Genomic DNA, 6,293 nt, shown 5'->3' on the forward strand with positions numbered 1-6,293 from the left:
AAGGTTTTGCCTTAACTGTGTTATCTTCATTAACCTTTTCAACTACCGGTTCTGTTTCCTTATCTTGCTCAGATTGTGGTTCTTGTGGAGTAGGAATAGAGTCATCAGAAATTACAGGCATTTCAGGTGGTTTAAGTGTAATACCACTTCTTGTGGTAATAGCTTTAGCTGTTTCATTCCGGGGGTTAGCATTTGTATCGCTAGGTAGACTTCCCGATTTTCTTTCACCTATTAACCTTGCTAGGTTGCTTACTTCTTGTTCCAGATTTTGAATAGAAGCTTGTTGATTTCTAAATGCTTGAGCATTTTGTTCATTGGTTTGTTTCTGAGATGTGAAAAACTTCGTTTGAGATTCAACTAGCTTTGACATCATGTCTTCTAAATTTGGCTTTTTATCATCGGTTTGTGGTGGTTTATTTTGAAAAATATGTCTTTGCTGATTGTAAGTATTGTTGGATACTTGTTGATTGCTAGGACCTTGTTGGTTTTTGTATGGAACATTTCGGTTATAATTTTGATTTTGATTGTAGATTGGTCTTGGCGGTTGATAATTATTCTGATAATTATTTCCAGGCCTTTGGTTCATGTATGAAACATTCTCTCTTTGTTCCATTGTTTGTTTAATACTGAGACAATCTTTTGTCAAATGTGGTCCTCCACACTGCTCACAACTAATTCTTATTGAGTGAATATCCTTAGTCATCTTTTCCATTCGTCTTTCGACAACATCTATCTTTACAGAAATTAAATCAAAGTCATGGCTAGAATCGACTCTAGCTGCTTTAGATGATCTAACGATATCTTTTTCTTGGTGCCACTCATATGAGTGGGAAGCAGTGTTATCAATAATTTTGTAAGCTTCAGTTGTGGTTTTCTTCATAATGGAACCACCAGCTGCTATATCGATGTCTTTCCTTGTAGTGATGTCGCATCCTTGGTAGAATATTTGTACTATTTGATAAGTGTCTAAACCATGATGCGGACATCCTCTTAACAAGTTTCCAAATCTTGTCCACGCTTCATATAAAGTTTCATTTGGCTTTTGTGTGAATGTAACAATTTTTCCTTGAAGTCTCACGGCTTTAGATGCCGGAAAGAATTGTTTAAGAAAATTTTCAACTAAAACATCCCATGTATCAATCGCCCCTTCAGGTAACGATTCTAACCAATCTTTGGCATCTCCCATTAAAGTCCAGGGAAATAACATGAGATAGATTTGCTCATCCTCAACTTCTCTTATTTTAAATAGAGTACGGATCCTATTAAAGGTTCGAAGATGTTCATTTGGATCTTCCTTCGACGCACCACTAAATTGGCATTGATTTGTTACCATGTGTATGATTTGTCCTTTTATTTCATAATCTGGCGCATTAATGTCTGGTTGAGTAATTGCGTGACCTTGGTCAGTGTGTTTAGCTCTCATTCGGTCTTCCATACTTAGAGGTTCCAGATTTTTCATGATTGAATTTGTTGAATCTGAATCACTAGAGGATTCTGATTTAATGGTTTGTTTCTCGACAATCTCTGTTTGAATGATTGGTAGTTCCGGAGGAAAGATTAGTGGTTCAGGATCTCTGAATTGTCCCTGAATATCCTCCGGATTCTCAATTGTGAGGTCGGGTTCAAAAAATGGATTATCGGAAATTTGAATTGGAGTACTTGGTCGACTAGATGACGATTCTAAAGAAAAATCAATGGCGACAATATTAGCTAGATGTCTTGATTAAGTTACAGGTGGTGAACGTATAAAAGGTGGAAAACGTCGAAAAATAAAAGGTCGAAAAATAATAAAAAGAACGTAGTGCGTCGAAACTTAAAAGTCTAAAAACTAATAATTAAAAGTTACGTCTAAAGGTATTAAAGCTTAAAAGGAATTCTATATCCGAAACGGCAATTACTTAAAAAGGTACTAAAATTTATAAAACGGCGTCGCAAAATTCTAAAGCACCTAAATCTTAGTCTAAAGAAAAATCACATAAGGGATTTTACGGCAAATCCTAAAAATCTAGAAATAAAAAGAACTACGGCAAATACTAAATTAAAAACTAGTTACGAGCGATAAAAATACAAATTACGTACTAAATAATAAAAATATACAATTTATAAAAAGAGACAAAAATGATAAAATTACTAATTTTTATAAAAATATTATTTTTATATTATTTAGTTTATAAAAGTATTAAGTTTATATATTTAATAAAACTAAATAAAACTTAAAATATAAATTAAAACTAAAAACTAAAATAATTAATATTATAATTAACCCTAATTATGGTTTTTAATAATAATAATAATTATAATTACTCCGTAATTAATGTAGTACTAGGATCAGATGTGGCGTGTCAGAGCACTTCATGCGGTCGCATGAGTTTTGGTCTACGGATCCATGCGGTCGCATGAATTAAAAAATCGGGCCAGATTATTTGGGCTGCTACAGTTGTTTTCATTTTTGTAATTTTATTTCATTTACAATTTATCACCAGTAACCTAATTTTCATTTTTGCTCTCATCTCCTCTCCTCCCTCCCTTGTAGCCATCGCCTACCACCACCATTAACATCACCATCTTCTTCATTCAAGCAATCAAATCAAAGGGCTTTTCACATATTCAGATTCTACACAACAATCTCTACGCGCCTATACTCTTTGATTCTTGATTTGGGTATAAACCCTAACCCTAACTTTTTGATTTTTCTTTAATTTTACTGTTCTTGATGTTTATTATGATTGTATAGTACTTGTATGTTGTTGGATTGTTGATTGTGTGCATAGAAACACTTGTTATAGCATGATTTCGGTTTGATTGATTTAGGACAGCAGCATTTTTGACCACTTCTGTAAACTTAACTGACGTAAATGTAAAATTAAAGTGTTTAGATGTGTTCCTCTCTTTAAGACATTGAATTTAGACTCCCGATTCATGTTATTTCGATTCCCGGAGCTCTAGTTATGATTAAAATGGTGTTTTATTGAAATTAAATATAAAAAAACGAATTGTTTCAGGTTTGGTCCGACTTTGTGACCATTTTTGGAGTATTTAGAGTGTACTAGTGTGTTATGATTAATGATTGGATGAACATTCGTGTTCGGGTCATCGAAATCCGAGCCACGGATCACCCGTTATGACTAAAACATGTTTTTGAACGGATTAAAGCTCCAAGTTGAATTAGGGCTGATGGTCACGACTTGGTGGCTGTTCTTGGGGTGTTCTTGAGTGCAATAATGTGTCAGGTGGTTTGGTTAGCGGAGATATATATAAGACTCGCCGAAAACCGACACCCGGGGCTCAAGTTATGACCCGATGAACTTTTAATTAAAACTTATGGTTATTAAATAAGACTTATGATATAAATAATGATTTTAATTATTAATAAATTACTTATGATATAAAAAGTAATTATTTTAATTTAAGGCTTATGATATACATATTTATTATATCATTTATTAATTACATGTTGATTAATTAAACATTTAATTAAACTTATAATTAATAATACTTTTATTATTAATGAAAAATACTTATGATAAGTATTAAACTTATGTTATGAGATAATTATAATAAGACTTATAATAAGGATTAATTAATTATTTAATTATAATAAGGCTTAGTTATTATTTAATTATAATTTAATTATTAAATACTTATGATCTAATGATTATAATTAGAAACTTATGATATGATTAATAATTCATTATTAGTTAATAATACTTATGATATGATTAAAATTTATTATTAATTAATAATACTTATATTATGATTAATATTTAATTACTTAATTAAATACTTATGTTATATTAATTATATCATTTAAACTTATGTTAACTTAATAATTCAATTTAATTTAATTAAACTTATGATATGACATAATTATACATATAAGACTTTAAATAACATTATAACTTATATTATTAATATAACTTATACTTTAAAATTTAATGTTGACTATGTTTGACCAAGGTTGACTTATGAGTTGACTTTTGGTTGACTTTGACTTTAGTTGACTTTTGTTGACTTTCTAATTTAGGAAACTTTCCTAACTTATAAACTTTTCAAAAATAGCAACTTTCTAAATATGCAAACTTTCCAAAAATGGAAACTTTCCAAAAATAGAAACTTTCCTAAATTAGAAACTTTCCTAAAATAGAAACTTTCAAAAAATGGAAACCTGCTAAAAATAGAAACTTTCTAAAAATAGAAAGTACGTGTCCTTATGATGTTCTGATCAAACCGAAGCATACTGAGTGTTGTTCTATGATTACTTGCAACAAGTACTATAGCTATCATACTAAGACTTGACCTAAGTTAGTTATTTATATAGACCTGCTTTATTTATAGGTCAACGTTGTGATCATTCTTGATCACTTTACTTCGTGCAGTTCACGTTTTCTGTGATATTACTTCATTTTCGTTAAGGTGAGGATTTTTATATTTTATATCTTTTGGGATGAGAATACATGCATTTTACTTTATTTTTTATTGGACACAAGTGGAAGTTGGTTTAAGTTATTCATTATGAGTTGAACGAAAATATTCCCTAGTCTGGTAACTGTAATCACTGGTTTCTACTGGTGAACGCGAATCCTATGGATAGATCTATCGGGTTTGACAACCCCATTTCGTGCTAGTCGCTCTAGCAATTTTTGAAGACGGAATGTATTAGTACTTCGTAATTATTTGAAGATACACCTGTTCAATGTATATTGTGTTTGGTAAGGGTGGAATTGGTTAAGTGGTTACCAGGTGGCTCACAGGTTAATGAAATAATGTTTTATATGTTTTCGAGCATATAATTTTTGTGGTCCAAAATAAGGCTTTATGTTTTCAAACATAAATTTTTACGGTTCAAATTAAATATTGTTTGCAATATTAAACTTGTAACTCACTCAACATTTTGTTGACAGTTACTCGCATGTTTTATTCTCAGGTTCATGGTTGATTGCTTCCGCTATGCTTAGAGAGTCTGCATATATATATATATATATATATATATATATATATATATATATATATATATATATATATATATATATATATATATATATATATATATATATATATATATATATATATATATATATATATATATATATATATATATATATATTATTTTTTTTTGTTAAACATTAACTTGCATTCTATTTTGATACATTAAATTGTGGGTGTTTGTTGACTTTGATTTGGTCAACTTTTGGTTAAGAATTTATGTATGATTTTTCTAAACTTACATATTTTGGTAGGTTTCCTTTATAGGAAATCATTTTTAAATAAAGAATGCAATGTTATTTATCAAATTCATATAGAGTTATGATCAAGCTGTAGGACCAAGATAACGATGGTCGTCAAGTGTACTTTGACGGGTCGTTAAATTTGGTATCAGAGTCTTGGTTGTAGGAAATTAGGCTGTATTGATGTCGTTACCCGAGTCAATAGGGTACATTAGTGAGTCTAGTCTACAGCCCGGCCTATAATATATTATTATATGTGATTATTTGTATCGTATTGGTATGTATATTGTTATCATACATGCATCTCTGTTATGTTCTGAATCCGGGAGGAACTCCCATTCCGATTTAAGCATATTCTCCGACTCATGCGAGTTTATCTTTTATAAGAACACCTCGGTTAGTGAAACTGAGGGATGTCATTCTTGACTTCTGAAATTCTCGACATTTCTATGTCATCTATTATGGTTATGTATATAACGTTTGAGTTATATTACGTGAGATGTCATTCTTGACTTTTAAAGGCTCGACATTTCAATGTCAGCTATTATGTTTAGGTATATAACATTCTTGTTATATTACGTGCCTTTGTGTCAGTGTGCCTTTGTGCTTTGGGTTGCGAATCGGAAACGTCATTCTTGACATTTTAAAATTCTTGATACTTCAAAGACATTTTTATGTCATCGTTACTCGTATTCATTACTTTTGATGTTTTTGTCTCTTGTGATGTCCTTAGCACATTGTTTAAGAAATCGTTTTAGAGAAATTGTGTAGAAATTCGAGGTTGATCGCGTGTCCTGACCTCATGTAGTGCTATTGGAATGGAACTATGAATTAGTAAAATATAATGGCGTCAGGCCAATGTGATTATATTACGTTAATTCATAAAGAAGTCCCAATATTGTGACATGAGGAATAGAAAGCGAGTCAAGGAAAATTTTTACACTACTCATTCAGAAATTCCGATGTATTACATGGGTAGGGAAAATATTCATTACCTTATTTGTTGATATACGAGAAACTCGTTTTAACCAGATTATCTATCTCATGCTCTATCCTTCATAACTCGCT

At 30.7% G+C, this 6,293-nt stretch overlaps 1 non-coding gene across 1 annotated transcript; it reads left to right on the forward strand.

Annotated features, from left to right (window-relative positions):
- The first annotated feature begins 968 nt into the window (after positions 1 to 968).
- LOC139895044 (small nucleolar RNA R71) lies at positions 969 to 1,075 on the forward strand. Its single transcript, XR_011775515.1, has one exon. It is a non-coding gene; the product is annotated as a small nucleolar RNA R71 (small nucleolar RNA).
- The last annotated feature ends 5,218 nt before the right edge of the window (positions 1,076 to 6,293 follow it).

The sequence above is a fragment of the Rutidosis leptorrhynchoides genome, chromosome 2, assembly GCF_046630445.1.
Source record: "Rutidosis leptorrhynchoides isolate AG116_Rl617_1_P2 chromosome 2, CSIRO_AGI_Rlap_v1, whole genome shotgun sequence".
Classification (NCBI taxonomy): Eukaryota; Viridiplantae; Streptophyta; class Magnoliopsida; order Asterales; family Asteraceae; genus Rutidosis; species Rutidosis leptorrhynchoides.